General features: G+C 52.6%; 1 long non-coding RNA gene and 1 pseudogene across 3 annotated transcripts; one reads left to right on the forward strand and one right to left on the reverse strand.

The window, feature by feature from the left end:
- The first annotated feature begins 22 nt into the window (after positions 1–22).
- On the forward strand, positions 23–7,956 carry LOC138849383 (uncharacterized). Of its 3 annotated transcripts, none has more exons than XR_011388188.1 (2): positions 23–906; positions 6,261–7,956. It is a non-coding gene; the product is annotated as an uncharacterized lncRNA (long non-coding RNA). The 3 variants fall into 3 exon arrangements; XR_011388187.1 differs by having other exon boundaries at positions 6,284–7,956; XR_011388189.1 differs by having other exon boundaries at positions 6,288–7,956.
- A 9,196-nt stretch (positions 7,957–17,152) lies between these two features.
- Positions 17,153–22,031, reverse strand: LOC138849382 (ribosome production factor 1-like; annotated as a pseudogene).
- Between the last annotated feature and the right edge of the window lie 3,583 nt (positions 22,032–25,614).

Raw genomic sequence — 25,614 nt, forward strand, 5'->3', positions numbered from 1 at the left:
GCCAAGGGGAGGCCGAGGAGACCCTGCAGAACCGTGCGGATCCGCGGAGCTCCCGGCGACCGACAGCCACAGGCTCGCCGGGACCGCGGCCACGACTCTGGGCTCCCCACCACGGCGGATTTGGGATCCGGGACTGCGCGGAGGCGCGCCACGGCTCGGGCCCACGGAGCGGGACGGTCCGGGGCCCGGCGTGGGTGCTTTAGGACCCTGTGCCTGGCTCGGGAGTGCCTATCCCGGTGCCAGGGGTGGGCGCGCATGTTTGATGTGGCTGCAAACCGTCGCGATTCTCGCCACCGTGTTCCCCCCTCCGGCCCCCGCCTGTCCCAGGCTGCCCTTCCGGCGCAGGCCACATCCGGCCCTGGGTTGATCCCAGAACTCGCTGGCCCGCTCTGCCTCCGAGCGCCCGGGGGTAGGTCGTGGCCCGGCGCAAGGTCCCCAGCTCCCGCGCCGGGCCTTGTGGCTTCCTCCATAGGCGCGCTGCTGTCCGACTCGAGCCCGAGATGTGTGGGTCCGCTGGCCCGGGGGGACGACCTCATCAGGTCGAAGTCTGCGGTGACCGGTGACCGCTCGGTGCCCTAGCCCTAGCGCGGCCAGCCGTGGGTGAAAGAGACAGATAAGCATCGCCACTACTGTTCTTTACCTGGGAAGTGCGGTGACCTTTCTTCATGACCGTGGTGGGTGGCTCCCGAATCCACACCCTTGACCCAGCTATTTTATCTCTGTAGACCTCTACTTGGGATTTTCTGTCTGCAAGTGTTCACCTCGCATCGAATCACCATGTTCTGCACCAGACTCTACCTCTGCGGACTCCTGACTGCATTTGCTCTGTGCTCTCGCCCTCCTCCTGGCCACCTGGGTTGCCTTCCTCCTCTGAAGGCTTGCTTGGCTGGTCAGCACCTGCCTCAGGTGGGCAACCAACCTGCCCTTCTCCTCCCACTCCCCTGATGCAAGGCTGCACTCTCTCTGCCTTCTGTCTGCCCTGGTTACTGCCACAGCCTCTGCCAATTCAGGAGCGCCAGATCTTTGCACTGTCCCCTTAAGCATCACCCCAACCCTCCCAGCTGGGTCTCCAGTGTGTCCACGGGCCACCCCACCCTACCAAGCACTGTCTCCTCCTTCCCTTAGCCCTGGTGCCATCTGGTCTCAATGACAGCCTGACTCACACTCTCTTCAACAGAAAGAATCCATGGGCTTATGGAAATGAGAAGCCTAGGGCACGCAGCTTCAGGCCCGAATTAGCTCCAGGCTGGCAGGATCCTCTGCCTCTTTCTTCCCCTTCCCAGCCCACCAGAGACCTCAGCAGATCCAGGTGTACAGCCTCCTGGCTCCAAAGACCCGGGGCCTGGCTCTGTTTGGCAGGATTGGGCCCCTGCCCGTACTGTTCCCAGCCTCTCTGTGGCGCTGTCACCTCTGCAGGGAACACGGGTGCGTTCCGGATCCCCTGTCTGACAGTGACTCAGGGGCCCCTTCTCTAACCATCTCTTGGCAGATTTGCCACAATAAGAGTTGGCCTTGAGGCAGGGCGTTTGGTGGGGCTGGGACCCAGACTGGGAGCCATGGGGCACAGGCCTTCTCTGTGTCTAGCTGCCTGCTCTGCCCATTTGGGGTTTCTGTCTTTGTCCATCTGCCTCCCTAGGTCACGGTGGGTACAGAGATGGTCTGAGGCCTCTTGGAGAATCCAGCATCACGCTTTCCCTGGACCCCGACCCCTCCGGTCTCTTCCCCTCCAGTTCACTGTCTCCCAAAGGCCTCAGTTCCCCCTCCATTCGTGGGAAGAGGCATCCCCTCTCCACTCCCTGTGGGCGTTAGGTTCTGCACCTGAAAAAAGGAAGGGCTAAAGGGAAGGAAAGAGCAGATTCCTATAGGGGGGAATATATATATATGTGTGTGTGTGTGTATGTGTGTGTGTGTGTGTATAGAGGGGGGGGGAGTATCTCAGGACCATCCACCCATTAATTCTCTTTCCGCTGTGGCTGTTGAAGAGAGAGGCTGTCAGCCTGCAGCAGCTGGTGGCCATCTGGGCAGCACCTGGGGAGACCCTACCAGAGGTTGTAGCTAAAAGAGAGCAGAGTGCAGAGAGAGAAAGAGGAGAGAGCGCTTTCTACCATGCCTTGAAACGAATATATCCCTGGATTGTTTAAGTATCTGTTCCAATAACCTCTGCCCACCCCCCAAGCAAATTAGAATTGGATTCTTCTGTCACTTGGAGACCAAGGGAGTCTTGACTAGAACAAGCCCCTAGTGTAATGCCTGGCACATCACCTCCTGCAAGACAGTAGCCATCAACCTTTATTCATCTGATGGAGCAGAGAGCTTTGCGCAGCCAAGACCGTGGGACAGATGGAAGTGAACAAATGCAGCGCCACTCGCACACAACCTTCATCTCCCTTCCCATTCCCCAGCTAGCTCCTTTGTCCTGGCCACTGGCACATCCTGGCCCCAGGGAATCCCCTTGAAATTCATCAAAAGCTGAGCCCACCCATCTTAGAAAAATAGTCCCAGGCTCACCCAAGTAATGAATATTCTGCTAGCCAGCCTACAGTTGCTGCCGTTTTACACAAACAACCCCTGCCTGGTTGGTAGGCAGCTAGAAGCAGGTGCCTGTCTTCCATTCAGTTTCAATTCCTCGAGCAAAAAATGTGCAAATATTTGCACAGCCTCCTTTGCTCTGTGCTACAGACTTAGAGAAACTATGGGCTACTGCGTCTACACATAAAGGACTTCGACACAGGGGAAGACAAATAGTCTAGGACAGGGGCAGGAGTGGCAGGTGACAACATAGGGCAGTCTGGCAGGTGAGGGCGGGCGTGTCTCTCTGCAGCTCTGAGTTCCGAAGGCCTGTGCTGCTTGCTGCCCGCCTGCCTTTCAGCGCAATGTTCACAGACTCACAAAACAATTTTGCTGTGCCCACCAATACCCAGGTTATGCATATTATTTTTAATTTCCACTTTCCACGGATCTTATTCTTCATTGTAGAAACATGGCAAAATGCACAGTACTCAAATATAAATATTAGACTACAAATGATCCATGACAGATTGGTGTTGATTTGCAGAGTAGAGAACCTTGAGCTGAGATATAAAGACAGAATATTGTCCCATGCACATTTCACCCGACTCCTGGCCACCCCAGGGCCTCAGGAAGACAAATGGCTTGCAAGAGGCTACAGATCATTTCGGAGACTCTTGCAGAAATGTGGCCTTCTCCCTAAGACATGTATGTTTTCAGCAAGCGCAGTCCAGGCCTCCCAGCTCCAGGGTGGTCCTTCTCCATTATTTATGTATGCATGCTTCATTTTACTCACCGCCAGCTGTGGGCCCTTCTGCCCCACCCCCAGCAGGCTTATTATACCAGCCCCTCCCCCACCTGAGAGCAACCAAGGAGGGCAAACTCATTTTCCCGGCTATCTGGGTGAAATTTAATTAGAAAGGCAAATCTGGAAGAGCAGAACACAAAATAACCACATTAAATAAAAATAAGAAATGGCTCTGAACCTGACCTTGAGCCAAAAAAAATCACAAAGGACCACAGTAACTTGCTGAATCATAGATCTAAATATTCATTTTTGTCCTCTAAACTCTGAGCCCAACTGCAAGACGCAAGCATGAGATGCGCTCTCTCAAATCACATTTAGAACTCACAAAAGGACAACAGGGGCTCTGGCTGTGTATTCCATCTAAAGTGACTCCCGACACGTGGCTGGTGCTTTATAAAAGTTGGCGGGATGGATGGAAGGACCAAGAGTCCACCCTGCCTCTCGCTTTCCCTGGAGGAATCCATCAGCAAAGATGCTGGGAAGGTGGCAGAGCTTTCCCCAATCCCACAGCTTCTTGAGAGGCAGCTGGAGCTCAGGGTCCATGAGGGAGGGGAGGCCTAAGCAACACCCAAGGCTTCCAGTTAGGACTCAAAGCAGAAAAGGGGAAAGTTAGAAAACAGCCTTCAGATGCTGCAAGGCGTTGCCAGTGTGGAGGTCTTTATTTGCAGAGAAAATACAGAGCAGAGAATAGTCTCTTGCCCAAAGCCGGTCACAATGCTGAGAGATCCAGTGTTAAAATTCCGGCTTAAGGCCGGTGCCGCGGCTCACTAGGCTAATCCTCCGCCTTGCGGTGCCGGCACACCAGGTTCTAGTCCAGGTCTGGGCGCCGGATTCTGTCCCAGTTGCCCCTCTTCCAGGCCAGCTCTCTGCTGTGGCCAGGGAGTGCAGTGGAGGATGGCCCAAGTGCTTGGGCCCTGCACCCCATGGGAGACCAGGAAAAGCACCTGGATCCTGGCTCCTGCCATCGGATCAGCGCAATGCACCGGCCGCAGCGGCCATTGGAGAGTGAACCAACGGCAAAGGAAGACCTTTCTCTCTGTCTCTCTCTCTCACTGTCCACTCTGCCTGTCAAAAAAAATTAAAAAAAAAAAAAGAAAAAAAAAAAAAAAAAAAAAAGAAGTACCTGGATCCTGCCATCGGATCAGCGCAGTGCGCCAGCCACGGCGGCCATTGGAGGGTGAACCAACGGCAAAAGGAAGACTTTTCTCTCTGTCTCTCTCTCTCACTGTCCACTCTGCCTGTCAAAAAAAAAAAAAAAAAAATTTCCAGGCCTCCTGAACATTTCAGGGACCCTTTCGCTGAACTTCAACTTCCGTGTCTTCTTTGTGTGTGTGTGAATTTTTCTAAACCGGTACATGAAAACATGACATCTCTGCACTCTCCAAAGAGGAGCACAACAGAAAATTTAAGAGTTCATCTGAATATTTTGGAAATGTCATTCCAAAGCCATTTGGGGCTCCCACCGCTCTCAGCAAATGCAGGTCACTGCCATTCGTGAATACTGGGTGAGCTGATTTGGGTTCTGATGTCCTTTGCCTCCAGTCCAGGCCTCCCTTTGAAGCCCAGACCAGAACATCCAACTGCTTGCTCAGTGATTCCACCATAAATGCTTCAAGTCCAAGAGTGAGCAGTTGCTTCCTATCTTAGGGAATAGCACCCTACTTTCCTAGTCTGAAGCTAGAAACGAGACACCCTTCTTGCCCTCCTCCCCCATGTCTGCTGGTCCTCTCCCAGCTCTTCTTTTTTTTTATAATTTGCTTGACAAAGATTTTTTTTAAGATTTATTTATTTGACAGAGTTACACAGAGAAAAGGAGAGGCAGAGAGAGAGAGAGAGGTCTTCCATCCAATGATTCACTCAATTGGCTGCATCGGCCAGAGCTGTGCTGATCCAAAGCCAGGAGCTTCTTCTGGGTCTCCCACGTGGGTTCAGGGGCCTAAGGAGTTGGGCCATCTTCTACTACTTTCCCAGGCCATAGCAGAGAGCTGGATTGGAAGTGGAACATCCGGGTCTCAAACCAGCACCCATATGGGATGCCAGCGCTTCAGGCCAGAGCATTAGCCTGCTGCGCCACAGCGCTGGCCCTCCCAGCTCCTCTTTACTGCCTTTATTTCAAAGATTTATTTTATTTATTTGAAAGGCAGAGAAAGAAAGGGGGAGGGGGAGAGAGAGAGAGAGAGAGAGAGAGAGATCTTCCATGTGCTGGTTTACTCTCCAAATGGCTGCAACAACCAGGGCTGGGCCAGGTGAAGCCATATCCGGGTCTCCTGCTAGTCCTTGGGTTATCTTCTGCTGCTTCTCCAGGCACATTAGCAGGGAGCTGGATTGGAAGCAGAGCAGCCAGGACTGGAACCATTGCTCCAATATGGGATGCTGGTATTGCAGGTGGCGGCTTAACCTGCTGCACCACAATGCTGGGCTCCCATCACACCTTCATTAATATTCCTCCAATCTGCTCACTTTGTCTTCCCCCACCACTATCCTCCAAACCCTCGACCTGCTATCACTATAGTTTGCATTTTCTAGAATTTTATATAAAGTCATATATAGTATGAGTGTTTTGCACTTAGCATAATTAGAGATTTATCCATATTGATGCCTGTATCAATCAAGTGTTCATATCCACACTGATGCCTGTAATGATCTTATCCCATGGGAAGGATGTCCTAGAAAGTGCTCCTTGACTCATCTGTTGGTGGATATTTGGGTTGTTTCCTGTTTGGACAATCACAGATATGAATATTTGTATACAACTATTGATACTCTTACCGACAGATACATGTTTTCATTGCTTTTGGTTAACTATCTAGGAGTGATATGACTGGGTCATATGATAGGCATGTTTTGCTTTTTAAAAAACTGTCAAACTGCTTTCCAGACTGCATATACCATTTTTCATTCTTATCAGCAATGTATAAGAATTCCTATTGTTCTTTTTTTTAAGATTTATTTTTATTTATCTGAAAGTCAGAGTTACACAGAGAGGGAGGTCTTCCATCCGCCATCCCCAGATGGCCGCAACGGCCGGAGCTATGCCGATCCGAAGCCAGGATCCAGGAGTTTCTTCTGGGTCTTTCATGCAGGTGCCTTGGGCCATCTTCTACTGCTTTCTCGGGCCATAGCAGAGAGCTGGATGGGAAGTGGAGCAGGTGGGACATGAACCAGCACCCATAAGAGATGCTGGCACTGCAGGCAGCAGCCTTATCCACTAGGCCACAGCGCTGGCTCCCAGAACTCCTATTGTTCTGCAGCCTCACTAACACTTGGTGTGGTCAGTACTTTTTTCTTATTTAAACTTTTTTTTTTCCATTTTACTTGAAAGGCAGAGAGACAGAAAGAGACACTCCGCCTGCTGTTTCATTCCTTGAGTGCCTGCAACAGCCAGGCTGGGGCAGACCAAAGCCAGGACATCTGGGCTCAGTGCAGGTTTTTCCTGCAGGTGGCATGGACCCAAGGACATAAGCCACCATCTGCTGCTTCCCTGGTTGCACATCAGTGGGAAGCTGGACCAGAAGCGGAACTGGAACCTGACCCAGGCATTCTGCTATGGGACAACTGCATCTCAAGTGGCGTCCCAGCTGCTACATCTAACGCCTGTCCCATGTTTTATATTTTGGATTTTAGTCATTCTCATGGTCTATAGCAATAGCTCAGTGCTTTAATTGCATTTCACTGTTATTTAACAATGTTAAATACGTTTGCATGTGTTTCTTTGCCATCTGTATATCTTGCTTGATGAAATATCTGTTCAGCATTCGGCTGGCGCCGCAGCTCAATAGGTTAATCCTCCGCCTTGCGGCGCCAGCACACCGGGTTCTAGTCGCGGTCGGGGCGCTGGATTCCGTCCCGGTTGCCCCTCTTCCAGGCCAGCTCTCTACTGTGGCCAGGGAGTGCAGTGGAGGATGGCCCAAGTGCTTGGGCCCTGCACCCCATGGGAGACCAGGATGAGTACCTGGCTCCTGCCATCGGATCAACGCGGTGCGCCGGCCGTGGCAGCCACTGGAGGGTGAACCAACAGCAAAAGAAGACCTTTCTCTCTGTCTCTCTCTCTCTCTCACTGTCCACTCTGCCTGTCAAAAACAAAAACAAAAAACAAAAACAAAACAAAAAAAAACAAAACAAAACAAACAAACAAACAAAAACCCAACCAACCAAACAAACAAACAAAAAAAAAAACAAAAAGAAATATCTGTTCAGCATTCAACTATTTAGCTAGGTTGTTTCCTTATTATTGAGTCATGTTTTCAAATATCCTAGACACAAATATCTGTCAGAGAGACATTGTGCAGATATTTTCTTCACAAAAGTTTTAAATTTTAAATAACTGACTTTGATGTACTGATTTTTTTACAGTTCTTGATTTTTATGATCTCTAAGAAATCTTTGCCAAAACTCAATGCCACAAAAATTTTTCCTGACTTCTTCCAAAAGTTTTATAGTTTTAGCTCTTATATTTAGGTCAACAATCAATATCAAGGGAATTTTTAATCAGGGTAGAGTTTTAAGTTGTGCATATAAATTCCAATTCTTCTGTCACTGCTATAAGCATGATCTTTCCCCCTTGATTTGCTTGGACACCTTTGTAGAAAATTAATTGGTTGACATTTGTGTGTTTATTCCTCAATGGACTATTCTGTTCCACTGAGTGTTATGTCCATCTTTACGGCAAAACTACACTGTCGGGGCCGGTGCCGTGGCTCACTTGGTTAATCCTCCGCCTGCGGCGTCGGTATCTCATATGAGCGCCAGGTTCTAGTTCCAGTTGCTCCTCTTCCTGTCCAGCTCTCTGCTGTGGCCGGGGAAGGCAGTGGAGGATGGCCCAAGTGCTTGAGCACCTGCACCCGCATGGGAGACCAGTAAAAAGCACCTGCTCCTGGCTTCGGATTGGTGCAGCGCTGGCCATGGTGTCCATTTGGGGAGTGAACCAACAGAAGGAAGACCTTTCTCTCTGTCTCTCTCTCTCTCACTGTCTATAACTCTACCTGTCAAATAAATAAAAAACTACACTGTCTTTATAATAATCTTCATATCAGGCAGCACAAGTTATCCAATTTTAAATCTTTCAAACTTGTTTGAATTATTTTCAGTCTTTTGCATTAAATCAGCATGTAAATTTCTACAAAAACCTTGCAAGGATTTGGATTAGGCTAGCATAGACTCTCTAAGTGCCTTTGGGAGGTTAGGTAGCTTATCAATATGAACCTTCTGATAGGCACACGACATTTTTCTCTAAGCAGTGACTTACCCGCTTTTATTGTACAGCCTTACATGGTCTTCTGTTGTTGTTTTATTTGTTAATTTACCTTTAGGGATTCCCTATTTTTGATATGGTTATAGATGGTGTCCTTTGTTCGTTGGTAGTAGACATAAGTAGAGTTGATTTTTGTTTATTGAGCTGGTATCCTGAAACCTTGCTAAACCCATTCATTAGTTCCAGTAGCTTTTTGTAGCTCCCTTTTGGCCCCCTGGTGCAGGATTGCATGCAAGAGAAATCTTGCCTTACAGAGGTGCCACTTGTGACCCTTAGCCCCCGCCTTAAACAGAGGCGGGCTCGGGGCAGGACCACACACTTGGGCTGCCCCACTGCCTGGGCCGGGTGGCCTGGAATAAGCCAGAGGACGCAGGAGGAGGCAGAGAAAGAGACAGAGGGTGGCGGCAGCTTCCCAACGCTCAGCTGCTTACGGCTCGGACCCCTGCGAGGCCCCAGTCACCTCCAGCGCCCCGAGCCGAGGCTGGAGGCAGCACAGGTCGCATCCACCTCCCAGAAATGCTTCTCAGAAACCTCAATGAAAAGAATGAGCGTAAGGCAGGCCTCTCCATGCAGCGCCTCTCCGGCAGCCACCCTGCCGCCACTCCTGCCTCTCCTCTGGCCGGGTTCAGGAAGCCTGGGAGGGCTCAGACAGGCCCTGTGAGAGCTCACACAGCGCAGGGATACCAAACACTGGCCTGTGCACTGGACCGTGCTGAGGGACACTGATGGAAATGAAGATTCCAAGCCCACGCTCGGAGATTGGTGGTCAGGAGCTGGGCTGAGACCACGCTGAGGCAAGGGAGGGATGGAAGCTGTGCCTATTCTTAGGGGCACGCCCCGCACCTGCAAGATCCCGAGGGTAAGCTCCTCAGGTGTTACGGTGGAGGCCTGGCCCTGTTCAGGGGAGTCCAGGGTGGCTCCGCTGAGCCACCAGGCTTGGGAACCACGGCCCCTCAGATGAGCGCTCAGCGCCAGGCGCGGGCCAACAGGGCTGCCTTCACCCTTAGTAACGGCAAAAGAAGTGCTCGCTCAGTCAGAGGGAGAACGGAAGTCCAGGGTCCGGGACAGAGATGGAAGGAGAGGGAGGGGGACAGACGGGACTGTGGACGAGGAAGGGGCTGGAGGTTAGTGGGGCCATCCCGCCTCACGTCCTCATGCCACGGCGCACTTCCTCCAGGTGGTGGCTAGAGAAAGTGGGCCAGATGGGGGTGGGGCTCATGGCCCAGCTATGGAGAGCATGCGCCTGGGGGCGGGGCGCTGTGTCTGTGCACCTTTCCTGGCAGCTGGGCACACAGAAAGGCAGACTGAGAACCGCGCTGGAGCAGGGCTGCTCCCTGGGGGGCTCCTGCTCCTTTCCCCAACTCCTGCGCTCTCTGCTGCCTCCTCCTCTCTGCCCAGCCCAGGGGACCACCCTGAGGTCCACCTCACCCCAGGACCCTGCCACTGTTCATGGAGCACAGTCCTTGCCCAGCCCACTCCTTTGCTTTCTTTTGCTTGGCATTCATCCATGGTCCGGTGCACAGCCGGGAAAACCCTAATCCCATTTCCATCCGGGACAAGAGTGAAGAGCAAAGCATTTGAGCAACATGCCCAGGGGACCCTACGATTTTGTGGGTTTGAATAAAACTAAGGCCCAGGGTCATTTCCATACTACCCTCTTTGGGCCTCTCATCAGTAGAGGTCTCCCCCACAGACCAGAACACAACCTCCCAATTTTGCACCAGGGTCTCCTGGGCAGGTTGGCCCCCACGGGGCTCCTGCTGCCTCGCAGGGCTGTGGCTCTCGCTGCTGTGGGCCTGTCAGCGTCTCAGGTGGTGATGAGCCCGTTGCCTCCGGGTGCCTTGTGCATGCCTGCCGATCGATAGCTGTCTGCTAATGAACGGCGACGGCTGCGTCGGCGAGTATCGATGGCCTGGGACTCCTGCTTACCCTGGATGAGGAGCCGGGGCTTTTGCCAAAGCAGGCAACGCAGCCGCCCCAATAAGCCAGATGTCTCCTACTGCTCTACAGAGACAAATCTGCGATTGATTCAGGTCGGGGGTGGGGGTTGGCCTCTGTGTTGTCATGGTGACTCTTTTTTTTTCAACAGCATCCCAGACATCATGACTCTGAAGTAATAGCCCTTTCAGAGTTGAATCACATTAATAAGATGCACCCAGCTGCACAGCGTCTTTTTTCTTTCGATGCATTATGCACGCGGGTAGCAATGTGCCCCCTTCCAGTGTGGAATTGGGAAGGACGTGGTGCATCAACCTGCAGAAGTTCTGAATGGTTATCTTTGAGCTGCAGCTTCTCGAAGGGCCTGGGTTGTCGGAGGCTCACTTCTCTTGGGTAGGGCAGTTTTGTGCAGGCACCCAGAGCAGCCTGGCCATCAAGCATCAGAGGCAAGTCGAGAAAAGAACGAAGTCAATGCAGCACAGAAGGGCCACACCGTGCACAAGATGGAGTCCAAGAGCCTCAGGTCCCACAGCTCTCTCACCCTAGTGTCAGCCTCTGACATTGGATTTAGTATTTTTTTTTTCACAGGCAGAGTTAGACAGTGAGAGAGAGAAGCAGAGAGAAAGGTCTTCCTTCCGTTGGTTCACCCCCCAAATGGCCGATACGGCCGGCGCATTGCAGCTGGCGCATTGCGCCAACCTGAAGCCAGGAGCCAGGTGCTCCTCCTGGTCTCCCATGTAGGTGCAGGGACCAAGGACCTGGGCCATCCTCTACTGCCTTCCCAGGTCACAGCAGAAAGCTGGACTGGAAGAGGAGCAACCGGGACAAAACCGGTGCCCCTACCGGGACTAGAACCCGGGGTGCTGGTGCCGCAGGCAGAGGATTAGCCTAGTGAGCCGCGGCACTGGCCTGGATTTAGTATTTGTTAAGCATGTACTGAGCCTAGTGGTGACTGGACTCTAACGGCTCCCACAAGGCCCACTTCCTGGTAGGCACGGCCTGGTGTAATCTCCACCCGAGTGCAGGCAGGACTGTCTGTCAGTGGCGCAAGCTGGTGGGCCTGTGGTTAGGTTACGTAAGACACCACCGCTGTCTCGCTTGTGGACTTTGTCCCTCTCTGGCTTTGATGAAGCAAGACGCCACATGGTGAGCTAAGCTGTGGACAGACTCTTCCCTATCTCCTCGGCAATCAATTGAGCTGGCAAGAACTGAGACCCTCCGTCCCACCACCCACAGGGAACTGAATCCTGCCAACAACAACAGATAGATAGAGCGAGCTCCCATCTGCTGATTCATGCCCCCAATTGTTCCCAATGGCTGCGGCTGGGCAGGTGATCAGCCAGGAGCTGGGGACGTGATCCACGTCCCCAACAGGGGTGGCAGGAACTCCACCAGCCGAGTCACCACTGCTGCCTCCCGAGTTCTGCAGTAGCGGGGAGCTAGAGTCAGGAGGGGGAGCCGGGCTTCAAATCCGGGCACTGGGACGTGTACCACAGGCATCCCAGCTGGTGCCCTAACTCTAAGCTAAATGCCAGCCCCTAGGCCCAGATTCTTGACCCACAGACGCTGAGACAATGAGCGTGTGTTGTTGTTAGTCGCACAGCAACAAATAACTAACACAAGTACCTTCTGACGCTGGAAGTGCCATGGGCATGCCAGAGAGTAAGACGGCGTCCCCACCTCCACGGATGTTCCCTGTTGGTTGAGGAGACAGACAATAAATAAATAAATTAATTAATACACGATTGCCCTGAAGAAAAAGAAATGAGGACAAAAGTGCTGAGCAGCCGTGTGGTGTTTTAGATGGGGTCAGTGAGGAAGGCAGGAGCAGCAGCCTCTGGGCAGAGGAAGTGGGCATGTCTGGGAGGAGAGCACCCCAGGTAGAGACAGCAGTGAGTCCAAAGGTCCTGGGGTGGGGTGGGGATGGTGGGTCGAGCTTGGCAAGTCAAATCCCAGTTGAGGGAGTGCGTGTTAGAAAAGATGAACTCAGGTCGACGCCAGGGCTCACTTGGCTAATCCTCCACCTGCGGCGCCGGCACCCCGGGGCGCAGTGCGCCAGCCGTAGTGGCCATTTGGGGGCTGAACCAACGGAAAAAGGAAGACCTTTCTCTCTGTCTCTCTCTCACTGTCTAACTCTGCCTGTTAAAAAAAAAAAAAAAAAAAAAAAGATGAACTCAGAGAGTCAGAAGGGCTGGATCACCAATGGCCATGCAGCCCATGTTGCAGGCGGGGGGTGGGGGGTGGGAAGAGTGGAATTTTGCTTAAATTTGCCGTGTGAGAGGGGTATCCACAGCCTTCTGAGTGAGTGACTGGATGTGACCTTGCATCTGAGTCTGCAAGGGTGATCCTCTCCTATTAGTTACAACACACATGGCCACACAGGGCTTGAAAAGTGACAAAGAGCCCCCAGTCCAGCTTTCTCTAGGGAGTCCCTCAGAAGCCTGTCGGATAGGTGGAGCAGGCGCAGGAATTCCCTCCCAGGTGGACGCCTCCCATGTTCCATCTCGGTCTTTGTGGGTGGACCTCTGGGTCCTTTCTCCACAGTCGGGAGCCAGCAGGACCAAGGCGGGGCTGGAGTGACTCTAGTGTTCGTGTGTGGAGTGAAGTGTATGAAAAGTAGTGCTTCTCACCTGCATATCACGTGTAGCCAAGGCAAGTGCTTGTACAGGAATCTCGTGTTTTTCTATAGGCATCTTTTAGAAATTTCAGAAAAGGAAGATCCTGACAACACTTCTCATGCATTAATTATATAGGACCCATTATTACTTAAAATGTTTCGAATTCCATTAAGATGGAAGGTTTTTTTCTCTTGAGTAGTGCTCTCCTCCTGTTCTTTTAGAGACCATGTAAATACATATTATACATTTTACATGTTCACATACATCATCAATCACTCCAGCTTATTTTTTCCCTGTCAGGTTTGAATTCCACATCATCAAATGTTTGGTGACATAAATATAAACCTCAGTGCTGAAAGACAGATCTGTACTATTACCTCTGAAGTTTAAGAGGTTAGATAAAGGAGCCAGTGGAGCTTGCTGGTTTAGATCATACTAGAAGATTGGCGATTGAGGGCCGGCACTGTGGTGTGGTAGGCTAAGCCTGTGCCTGCAGCGCCGGCATCCCATTGGGCACCGGTTTGAGTCCCAGCTGCCCCTCTTCCAATCCTGCTCTCTGCTACGGCCTGGGAAAGCAGTAGAAGATGGCCCAAGTGCTTGGGCCCCTGCACCCACATGGGAGACCTGGAAAAAGCTCCTGGCTCCTGGCTTTGGATTTGCCCAGGAGTGAACCAGAGGATGGAAGCCTTTTCTCTGTCTCCCCCTTTCTTTGTCTGTAACTCTACCTCTCAAATAAACAAATAAATCTTTAAAAAAGATTAGTGATTGAAACCTCATCCTGCTTTCCAATCTCCCTCATTCATCCATTCACTCATCTACCCATCCATTCACTCATCTACCCATCCATTCACTAAGCCATCCATCAATCCATCCATCCATCCACCCATCCATCCACCCATCCACCCACCCACCCACCTTCCCTCCAAGTATCCCTACTTATCCACTCATCCATTTATCCAACAAGCCATCTACCCATCCATCTACCATGATCCATCTATCCATCCATCATCCGTTCACCTATCTTCTCAACACATATTTACTGGGGACCAAATATGGCCTGACATTGCAATGGGATGCTGGAGACAAGGCAGACATGGCCTTCATCCTTAAACAATCTTATCTTGTTCTCTACACAAAGTTTAGTCTCTTCCCTCAAGCCCCATCTGCACCCCCACTCTTGAGCTCTCATGTATACAAGCACACATCCAACTCTTGGGCTCAGATGCCCAAGTGAACTTGGCTCCCCACTTCTGAGCAGAATCCCCAGGAAGCCCTGATAGCACCCTAACCCAGTGGGGTCTGCCTTTGCCTCTGAGATGGATGTAATCAAGGATGCCCACCAGAGATCTCAGGATCTGGCCCGAGTTTTTCTAGGACCTTATTGATGGGGAAACTCTTCAAGGTGTCCACACTAATAGGGCAAAGACTTCTGAATCAAATATTCAGATGTGTCGGAAGATGACTGCACACTGACAGCATTAATGGGATGTGCTCTTATTTTCAAAAAGAACATGGTCCTCTCTAGGTCTTGTTCCTCTACACTTCACTCTAACACTTTAATGTGCTCCCCAAGGTTAACTTTATGGACCACAAGTGACTTCAACCACTTCTTTTCCAAGATGGAATCCTGGTCCAAGCAGATCTCCTAACCTCTGGATTGGGCATTTATTTTCCTGCTGGACCCGGATGTCCCAAAGGGTGAACTGCTATGGGCTAAATATTTGTATCTCCCCCCATTCTTCTGTGGACACAGAACGCCCAGTGTGATGGTTTTAGGAGGTCAGGCCTTTGGGGTGATTAGGTCACGAGGTGGAGCCCCTTCCTGCCACGTGCAGGCACTGTGAGGAGACAGCTGTCTATCAACCAGGAAGCTTGTCCTCACCAGGCACCGAACCACTGAGCCTTCTGGCATCTTGGGCTTCCCCGCTCCACTCCAGAGCCAGCGAATTTCTGTTGTTCATAAGCTATGCAGTCTAGGGTTCCTTGTACAGCACCCAGATGGGCTGAGATGGGGACAGAAGGTCACTTTGTCTCAAATCAAACTCTCACTTCAACTACACTAGCAGGGCCCCCAGGGCTCAGGAGGAGCACAGAGACACCGCTGCTAATTCAGGGACGTGAACCCACCTGATGGAGTGCGCAGTAGAGAGAGGGTGAACAGCAGAGGAAAGGTGGGTTGAGAGAGGTGAGAATGCCGCTGTCCACAGAGCAGTGACTTTGGCTCCAGGGGTCCTGGGCAGACCTGTCACTGAGAGTGACCCCAGCCACTCTGAGGACTCTGAGGCTGCATGTTTCCTAAGTGTCCAATGGCCCAGGAAGGGGTTATCTGGGAAGGCTCCAGGCCGGGATGTGGGTCGTGTGAGGCCAACACTGAGGACCGTCTCTGGGCATCTTCTCGCCTCTGCCAGTGTGGTGTGACAGCAGCGGCGGTCGTAAACTTGATTTGCCAAGATGGGCTGCGGCTCTGATCTGTTCGTGGTGACTGCCCGGGAAGAAGGTGTTGAGGCCGGAGGGGCCCCTTTGGGGTCATGATGGAGGCGTGCCATTGGCTCGGTGCAGGCCCAGGGAGGCCCGGGCCCCGGCATGGCCTGGTTGTGCCCACCAGGAAGCTGCCAGTCCCTTCCTCTGCCCAGAGGAGGGGTAGCCAGGCCCTGCCACCGAGCCCCCTCCTCTCACCCCGAAACCTCAAGTCCCAGAACAGAAACACCCTTTATCCACCAGCCCCTCATCACAGGCCTTGTCCGCCTCAGCCTCGCTGCAGCCCTCAGGACAGCGCTGCCTGCCAATGTCCTCAGAGCTGGCCACGCGGCCTCCTTGCAGGGCCGGTAGTTTCTGCAGACCTACATGCTGCCTCCCTCCTGCATGGGGGACGCCCCTCCCTGGGGGTCCTGCCCTACAACCCCGAGCCCCACTAAGTCACCCCGGCCCCGCCTCCCCTCTGCAGGTCCTGGCCTCTCGGGGCCCTGAACAGCCATGCTTCCTGGGCTCTGAGCCCCTCACTCCCATGGTCACACTGCCTGACCCCACTGCATAGCCTCGCGCCCCTGGTAAGCATCAAATCCACCTACAAAGGGTCTTTGAAAAGTTTGGGGAAAGTGCAGATTATGAAAACATTATACGCAGATTTTTAAAAATATATTTTTTTGCACCCAAGTAAACTTATCTTTCCCCTTGATTTTTTTGCAGTACCTTTGTGTCGCACTCTCTGGGCAGAGTCCCCGTCCCTTTGCCTGGCTGAAGACTGGCTCTTCCCCCATCTGCTGGAACAGAGACTCCCAGAGAGGCGGCCAGGGGCGCACGGGCCGGTCAGTCTCCCTAAAGCTGGTGCCTAGCCACGCCCCCCCTCCACGCATACCCTTCCCACAATTCGCCACCCTGCAGCTCCTCGCCCGTCCCTCGGGCTCATCAGGCCTCCGATTCCTGTTCTTGGCCAAGATGCTCTCCACAGTCCGGCTCTGGGCACCCCTTGGAGTTGCTCCTCCCCAAGCGCCCCCAGTGAGAGTAAACTTGTCTTTCCCGTGTGAATCTCTCTGGAGTCGATGGAACTTGCGGGGCCCCAGCCGATCAGGTAGAGAAAAAGAGAGCATCCTTTCCCCTTCCCTACATCCTCTTTCCATTTCTTCTCTGCTCTCTGGGGCCGCCTCACCTCGGCTCTGAGCACTCTTGCAGCACCCTCCCGCTGAGTGGACTCCTCTCCCCGACCATCCCGGAGTCCCTGACCTGTGAGCTGTCTGCAGGACATCTCCCGACTGTGCACTCTCAAAAATCAAGGCTGGTGTTCATCACCACCGTTTTTAGGAGCCAACATGTTCCCCGGAGTGTTCTGGATGCCGGCTGCTGGTTGTCTGGCCTCCATCCGCCCCTTTCACGTAGTGACGGATCTGGAGGATTTAGCTGGGCACATGAGTATCCGGGACGGAGATAGTCTGTCAGTCTCTTCTCTTCTCTTCTCTTCTCTTCTCTTCTCTTCTCTTCTCTTCTCTTCTCTTCTCTTCTCTTCTCTTCTCTTTCTCTCTCTCTCTCTCTCTCTCTCTCTCTTTCTTTCTTTCTTTCTTTCTTTCTTTCTTTTTCTTTCTAAGATTTATTTATTTGAAAGTCAGAGTTACACAGAGAGAAGAGAGGCAGAGAGAGAGAGGTCTTCTGTCCAATGGTTCACTCCTGAGATGGCTGCTCCGACCGGAGCTGCGCCGATCTGAAGCCAGGAGCCAGGAGCTTCTTCCAGGTCTCCCACGCAGGTACAGGGGCCCAAGGACTTGGGCCATCTTCTTCTGCTTTCCCAGGACACAGCAGAGAGCTGGATTGGAAGAGGAGCAGCTGGGACTCGAACCAGTGTCCATATGGGATGCCAGCGCTTCAGGCACCAGGGCGTTAACCCGCTGCACCACAGTGCCAGCCCCAGAGATAGTATTTCCTAGCCTCCTTCGCGAGTAGCTGAGGTCGTGTGAGCTGGTTCTGGCCAATGAGAAGGGAGGGCGTCACATGGGACTTCTCGGAGCCCTAAAGAAGTTCTGTTGGCTGGGGGTCAGGTCACACCACCTTTCCCCCTTCCTGCTTCTCACTGCCTGCAATGAGATGTCTGCCGGACCCCACTGCTGTCTTGGATCAGGAATTTTGGAGTTTGGCCACCGCATGTGCTGCAGCAGAAGGATGCGAGCAGTCTAGATCTTTGATAAACGACAGACCTCAGCACCTGCCCTGGACTTCTTTCACCGGTGAAGAAAACAAGTGAGACAGGATAGCCCTGTGTGCGGTGTCTGATACCCTTTTCTCAACTTGCCCAAGTAAACTGATGATGACCTTCTCCTGCCCCAAACCTGCTCCTGCTCGATGCCCTTCCACGGTGCAAAGCACCACTCCCCCTCCCCGTCCTTCCTGGTTCACCCCTTACCCCATGAGGAACCGAGAATCACCCGCCAATCACACCTGTGTCCCCACGCCCAACCAATGACCAACTCCTCTCACTCTGTCCTCTCACCGGCACCCAAGGCCGGATTCAGGCCATGGCAATCACTCACTCCGCAACTGACTTAAAGGTTTTACTTCTTCATTTGAAGGGTAGAGTGGGACACACACACACACACACACACACAGAAAGAGAGAGAGAGAGAGAGAAACTTTCATCTGCTGGGTCACTCCTCAAATGGCTACAACAGGCTGGCGCCGCAGCTCACTTGGCTAATCCTCCACCTGCAGCGCCGGCACCCCTGGGTTCTTGTCCCAGTTGCCCCTCTTCCAGGCCAGCTCTCTGCTGTGGCCCAGGAGTGCAGTGGAGGATGGCCCAGGTGCTTGGGCCCTGCACCCCATGGGAGACCAGGAGGAAGCACCTGGCTCCTGGCTTCCGATCGGCGTAGCTCCGGCCATAGCGGCCATTTGGGGGGTGAACCAACGGAAGGAAGACCTTTCTCTCTCTCTCTCTCTCTCTCTCTCTCTCTCAGTGTCTAACTCTGCCTGTCAAAAACAAACAAACAAAAACAACAACAAAAAAATGGCTGCAACAACTTGGGCCAGGCTGAAGCCACGAACAAAGAACTCCATCCCTGTCTTCCACGTGAGTGACAGGAGCCCAAGCACTTGGGCCGTCTTCCGGTGCCTTTCCAGGTTTGTAAACAGGAAGCTGGATGAGAAGTGGACCAGCCAGGGGGGTGGTGTTGTGGCGTAGCAGGTAAGGCCACTGCCTGTGATGCCAGCATCCCATATGGGTGCCTGTTCCTCTCCCAGCTATTTCACTTCTGATCCAGGTCCATGCTGATGGCCTGGGAAAGCAGTAGAAAATGGCCCAGGCCCTTGGGCCCCAGCCACCCACGTGGGAGACTTGAAGATGCTCCTGGCTCCTGGCTTCTACCTGGCCCAGCCCTGGCCATTGTGGCCTTTTGGGAGGTAAACCAGCAGATGGAAAATCTCTCTCTCTCTCTCTCCCTCCTCTCTCTCTCTCTCTCTCTGACTCTTTCAAGTAGAGAAATAAACTTTGAAGGAAAAAAAAAAAAGGAAGTGGACTAGCCAGGACTGGACCAGTACTCTGATGTGAGATACAGGCATCACAAGGGGCATCTTACTACAGTTTGCCACAGCACTGGTGGCCTGAATTTGTTTTCCACAGTTGGGCCAGGGCTCCCAGGCCTCCCTGAGGTAGGTGGTACCCATTTTACCAATGAGGGAACTATCGCGCAGGGAAGGGAAGCGCTGCGTCCAACGTTGCACAGCCAGCGAATGATGGAGCCCGAGACAGAGGTGCGGCCATGGAGTTGTTTTTGTTTTTGTTCAACAGTCACCAAAATGACTCTGACTTATATTTACTATATAGACAGTGGCAGTACAGGGTACTCGGTCATTTTTGTCCAGATGTGAAAGGAAATTTATGAAATCAGCAAATGCTATTTTGAAAAGGGTGTTCCATCGGAAACAATTTACCAAGTTCAAGATAGGCCTGTTTAGCAAAATCCAAGTTGTCCCCTCAGTACTTAACAAATGAAATTTTCGGGGTCAGCGCTGTGGCTCACTAGGTTAATCCTCCGCCTGTGGCGCCGGCATCCCATATGGGCGCCGGATTCTGTCCCAGCTGCCTCTCTTCCAGTCCAGCTCTCTGCTGTGGCCTGGGAGTGCAGTGGAGGATGGCCCAAGCCCTTGGGCCCTGCGCCTGCATGGGAGACCAGGAGAAGCACCTGGCTCCTGGCTTCGGAACGGCGCAGCTCTGGCCGTAGCGGCCATTTAGGGGGTGAACCAACAGAAGGAAGAACTTTCTCTCTATCTCTCTCTCTCTAACTCTGTCAAATAAAAAAAAAACAAATTAAAAAAAATGAAATTTTCTTGTACTTGTGTCCATTTCCCGTGGCTTTGGACTCATTCATATTCTCCATATTTAGAATTAAAGGTTCCTTTCTGAAGAGATCTTAATCCTAAAGTAAGACATGGTCCAGGTTCCTGAATTCTTACTTTCTTTCCACTCTTGAACATGTATCTGTGGAATCTAAAGAAGATATAATCCTGGGGCCGGCGCTGTGGCGCAGCAGGTAAAGCCGTTGCCTACAGTGCCAGCATCCCATATGGGTGCCGGTTTGAGTCCCGGCTGCTCCACTTCTGAACCAGCTCCCTGCTATGGCCTGGGAAAGCAGTAGAAGATGGCCCAAGTCCTTGGGCCCCTGCACCTGTGTGGGAGACCCAGAAGAAGCTCCTGGCTCCTGGCTTCGGATCGGTGTAGCTCCTGCTGTTGAGGCCATCTGGGGAGTGAACTAGCAGATGGAAGACCTCTCTCTTCTACCTCTCCTTCTCTCTCTGTGTAACTCTTTCAAATAAATAAATATTTTTAAAAAATTAAAATAAATGTTAAACTGTACCATGTTGCCTGTTTCATTTATAAGCAGCCAACATTTACAATTATTATCTAAATATATGTCAAGAACCCTTGAAACATTAATCCTAAAATAATTAATAAAACTGAGTAAATGTCACCCTGTGTACACAAAGTCCCGCACCCCAGCACTCCCTTCTCCCTAGACACGCACCACTGAGCTTCTGCTCATGGCATCTCACTACTTTTGCCACAGCACTGGTCTGTGTTCCGCGGGGTCCCTGCCTCTCCCCTTAATTTCTTTAGGAAGACGAACACCGCTCATCTTGAAATGAGCAGTTGGCCCATTTGGCGAGCGACCCAGAATCCGTCCGTTTGGTGTTTTACGATCTTCATTAATAACGAGCAGCTCTGTGCCACCTCGTGAAATGCACTGTGGGGTAAGTTTTTCAGAGCCAGTCCTCTTCCGGAATAAACATGTGAGTTCGGTATAAAACCGTGGAGAGGCCGGCGCCGCGGCTCACTAGGCTAATCCTCCGCCTTGCGGCGCCGGCACACCGGGTTCTAGTCGCGGGCGGGGCGCTGGATTCTGTCCGGGTTGCCCTTCTTCCAGTCCAGCTCTCTGCTGTGGCCAGGGAGTGCAGTAGAGGATGGCCCAAGTGGTTGGGCCCTGCACCCCATGGGAGACCAGGAGAAGCACCTGGCTCCTGGCTCCTGCCATCGGATCAGCGCGGTGCACCTGCCACAGCGCGCCAGCCGCGGCGGCCATTGGAGGGTGAACCAACGGCAAAGGAAGACCTTTTCTCTCTGTCTCTCTTTCACACTGTCCACTCTGCCTGTAAAAAAAAAAAAAAAAAAAAAAAAAAACCAAAACACGTGGAGAGCTGTTCGAGTCTTAGTGTTCTCCCATGCGGTCTATCTGATGTTGTGATGGGAACCTTGGGAAAAGCTGGTTGAAGAAAGAAGCAAATTCATCCGTAGCGTCCGCATAAGCAAGCTCTTCATCATTCGGGTCTGCGCGCGCTGGCCGTCGATGGGCTTGGGTACAGGCTCTGGTGGCGCCTTCTCACCAAGAGCCTCTCTGTTTTTTTTTAATTTTTTTTTTCTGAGCTGCCAGCTTTTGCTTGCGCTGCTGCTGCTTCCACCGGTACACATTCAGTGTTGCGGCTGTTTGTTCTGGATCTCAGAAATGCTGAAACCTGGGGGAAACGCAGCCGCTCTCGGGGGCTGAACCCCGCTTTCCGTCGTCCCACGCTCAGCGGCTGTAGCCTCCTGCGCTTCTTCCCTAGCGCCGTTGCTTTCCAGGTTTTTCCTCCCCCCACTGCCGGTCTTATCCGCGGCCTTCGCCATTATATGTGGTTCTTTACGACTTGGAGTTTCAATCATTGCCTTAGCACCAACGCCTCCATACCTGCTCAGCCGAGTGCTAACGGCCTTCGCTAGGTGGCGTCGGGGGGCAGCCACGAGCCCAGCACCGCGGCGGGAAACGTGGGTGGGACACTGGGCCTGTGGTCCCCACGTTCACCACCAGGCGGCAGGCGGGGGCAAGAAGTGGCTGCCAGGGTCGGGCTAGGGGCGGAGGAGCAGCGACTGAGCGGGACCCGCATCCCCTCGGGTTTTATTTTAGTTATTGTAAAAAACATTACAGGCTCCAAACGTGTTATTGAAATTTCCCAAACAGAACTTTTAATCTTGCCTGTGGATGGACCTGAAAACGACAGCGAGGGTGGCAGACAGAACAGGATCCAGTCTCGGCAACCTGCCGGCTTGGGGAGCAGAACCACAATTAGCTGCGGCCGGCCGTCAAGACCTTTACATGCTGTCTCTCAATCTTCCCGTCCCTGAGAGGTTCAGACAGCCGAGGCAGTTTGCCCAGCTTTACCCAGCACAGCCAGGATCCCAGCGGGTCCCATTTCGAAGTTTCTGAGCCTCAGTAGCCTCTTGTGTCAAATGGGCATAATGCTAAGGACAACACCTATCCCCGGGTTCAATCAGACGCTGTCGAATGCAGTGCCCTACACACCTCATCTAGAGAGTGGAGCACCGAGGGGAGTGGTGACAGGTGCTGGCTCCCCGGGGCCCGGCAGGCAACAGATGCGAAGGTGGGTTCTGAGCATAGTCTCCTTGTCACACCAAAAGCATGACAACCCCAGGTGACAGGTATGTTCACATCTGATGAGATTTGGCTGAGCTCTCTTAACTGCGTGGCTTAATTATCATTGATTCACGTATTGATGAATGTTTACGGGGTGCTTGCCATGGGACGCAGGGATAACTCACAGGCGTCTGCACACTTCAGGCACACTCAGGCACGGGAGAAGGTGCCCCCATCGAGGCTGTGCCCTTTTTCCCCACTGCCTTCTGTGATGTCACCTGCTCCATCCATCCACGCAGCTCTCTCTCTGCCTACCCACCTATCCATCATCTATCTCTCCGTTTGTTCCTCTACACACTCACCTGTGTCACCCACCCACGCACACACCAGTTCATCCATCCATCCATTCACCTGTTTCATCTCCCCTTTACCTGTATACCTACCCATCCCTCCCTCCCTCCATCTGCCCACCCACCCAGCTGTCAGACCACGGATCACTCCAGTTGTGAAGCTCTGTTCTCTCACCTGTACCCCCTTCTAAACAGCAGCTTCCCTGTGGACAGGAGACTGGCGCCTGCGAGACACACCTCCTGAATGAAGCAGAGATGCCCACCGTAGGGACTGGGCATCTCAAGGCTTGAGTGACGTGATCCATTGGGATCACAGGGGACAACTCTGGGACTTCCATTTGCATTAGCTTTTTAGCTAGATGACAGGGAGACAGTTCATCACCTCGTGGGGTTTGACGTGCAGCTTGACGGTGGCGCAGCTGAAGCGCTGAACAGCCCTGCCTCACCTCCCACAGGGAGGCTGGGAGTCCCACAGTGCAGATGGCCTCCCACAGCCCCCTCTCGTTTGCTGACCACCAGGTGACTGCAGACCTATAGGATGTCACTGATGTTCATCTGATAAAACGAGATTTTCAAGCATCATAGTCTTTGTGGAGCTTTGTAACTAGATGCCTTGTGATTCAATACTTTGAGTTAGTTGGTGGTTAAATATGTTTAGTATTACCCCCAAACCAAGCACCAAATGGTGAAACTGAGATATACTTAGCTAAACAGAGAGGATGACTCAAGGAGGAAGTCACGGGGTCCAGGACCCCTGGCAGCACGGAGGGCCGGGAGGTTGCTGGGCAGCGGGTTCAGGAAGCCTCCCCTCTTCTGCTGCCCAGCCCCTTGCTGCAGTGCCCCGGACCTCACCTCACTGCGACCCAGTCTCAGGAGCTTTGGCTGCACAGCGGGAGCTCCTGGTACCCACAGCAGTGCATTGTGACTTATGTTCTGTCCATTTTGATTGCACTGTGCTATAAATAAGTCTCATATATTGAATTAAGCTGGCAGGGTTGGTGGTTAAATTTTTTTTAGTTAAGATATCTGGTATGATGCAATATTTGAAAAAAATGGAGTTATGATATAGGCAAATAAAAAGAAAAGAAAGGCGAATAGAAACTCCAGGACAAACGGAAAACCCGTGGGCAAGGCGGTGTGCTCGTTGGCCGTGAGAGTAGCTGGGCCGCCATCCCCATTTGCCTGGTCACAGTCATGCCAACATCACTTTCTGATTTGCAGCATTTAGGCTCAGCTTGTAAACAAGGAACAGAAACCTTACTGTAGTTGTGGAACAAAAGCTCAATCTTGAAAATACAAAGTAGAGCAGACCAGGGCCTGGAAGGAGGAGTGGGGAGAGGAATTTCTAGCTTCCTGTCGCCAGGGGGGTGTCAGGAGATGTGATGGGAGGACCGGGTGGCCTTGGAGAGGAAGTTTAAATGTAGCATTTACACTTACAAAGGCATCCAGCGAGGAATTGAAAAGAGTGCATATGATTATCTAAAATCAGGTTAAGCTAAAGCTAAAGATAACGCCTGAAACTGATGTCTAGGAAGTATGCTAAAATTATATTGTCTTGAGAGGGAGCCGCCCAGGGAAGCAGCTAGGCAAGTGGCTCCCGGGGAGTCGATGGAGGGGGCGCCTAACTGTTCTGTGCTCCTTGACTTTTTTTCTTATTTTCAAGTCAGAGTTAGAGAGAGGCAGAGTGTCGCTCCCCATCTTCGTGGAGGAACGACACAGGACCCTGCGCTGTTCTTTCGTCTGCTCGGCCCTCCCCGGGTTTGCTGCTGGTTCTTCCCGGGTTGACTGCCGTCCCTTCCACCTCCGTGGAAGGGCGGTTCCCCCTGGCCACATTCCCCACTTCCGCAGGGGAGCGGCACACCGCCGGCCGGCTCTCTCGGGGGCTGCACAGGTGTTCCCCTTAGATGTTCCCCTTAGATGTTCCCGGTGCATGCCGTCTCTCTCCTCCTTTATAGTCCTCCTCCGCCAATCCTAACTCGGCTGCCCACACGCCGAGTACGCTGCTCTCCTCCAATCAGGAGCAAGTCCTACAGTTTATTGGCTGAACTGGAGGCAGCTGTGTGGAAGCTGTTTTCTTCTCTCCCAGCGCCATATTGTGGGAGAGCAGATGCATAGAATAAGTCTTAATTCCAGTAACTCAGTCCAGTCCGGGTTGCTCCCCACACAGAGGGAGAGGGAGAGAGATCTTCCATCTGCTGGTTCACTCCCCAGATGGCTGCAATAGCCAGGGCTGGGCCAGGCTGAAGCCAGGAGCTTCTTCCTGGTCCCCTATGTGGGTGGCAGGGGCTCAAGCGCTTAGGCCATCTTCTGCTTTTCCCAGGTCATCAGCAGGGATCCGGATGAGAAGTGGAGTAGCCGGGACTTGAACCCACACCCATATGGGATGTGGGCGCTGCAGGCAGCGGCTCTAGCCGCTGTACCACAGCAGGGGCTCTGCTTCTTGACTTTTTAATCAGCCTTGTGCATGATGATGAGCGCAGCTGATTTCTTGGTGATTGAAGTGGATGAAATGAACACTCCATTTGCAGGGAGTTCCTGGCATCTAAATTCACACTGTGCTCTCCAAACCTTGACCTCTCTCCCATGTCAGGCCTCGCCTTGAGTCCTGAGGAGGCGACCACGTGGGGCTGCAGGGCTGACAGGCAGCTGTGGGGCTCAGAAGGGGTTGAGGCCCCATCCCTGTGGTGTCTGTCAGGTGCAGGGCATGGACCACACCTCAGGCCTCAGGAGCTCACACACACACACACACACACACACCCCA

Source organism: Oryctolagus cuniculus, chromosome 4 (genome assembly GCF_964237555.1).
Source record: "Oryctolagus cuniculus chromosome 4, mOryCun1.1, whole genome shotgun sequence".
Classification (NCBI taxonomy): Eukaryota; Metazoa; Chordata; class Mammalia; order Lagomorpha; family Leporidae; genus Oryctolagus; species Oryctolagus cuniculus.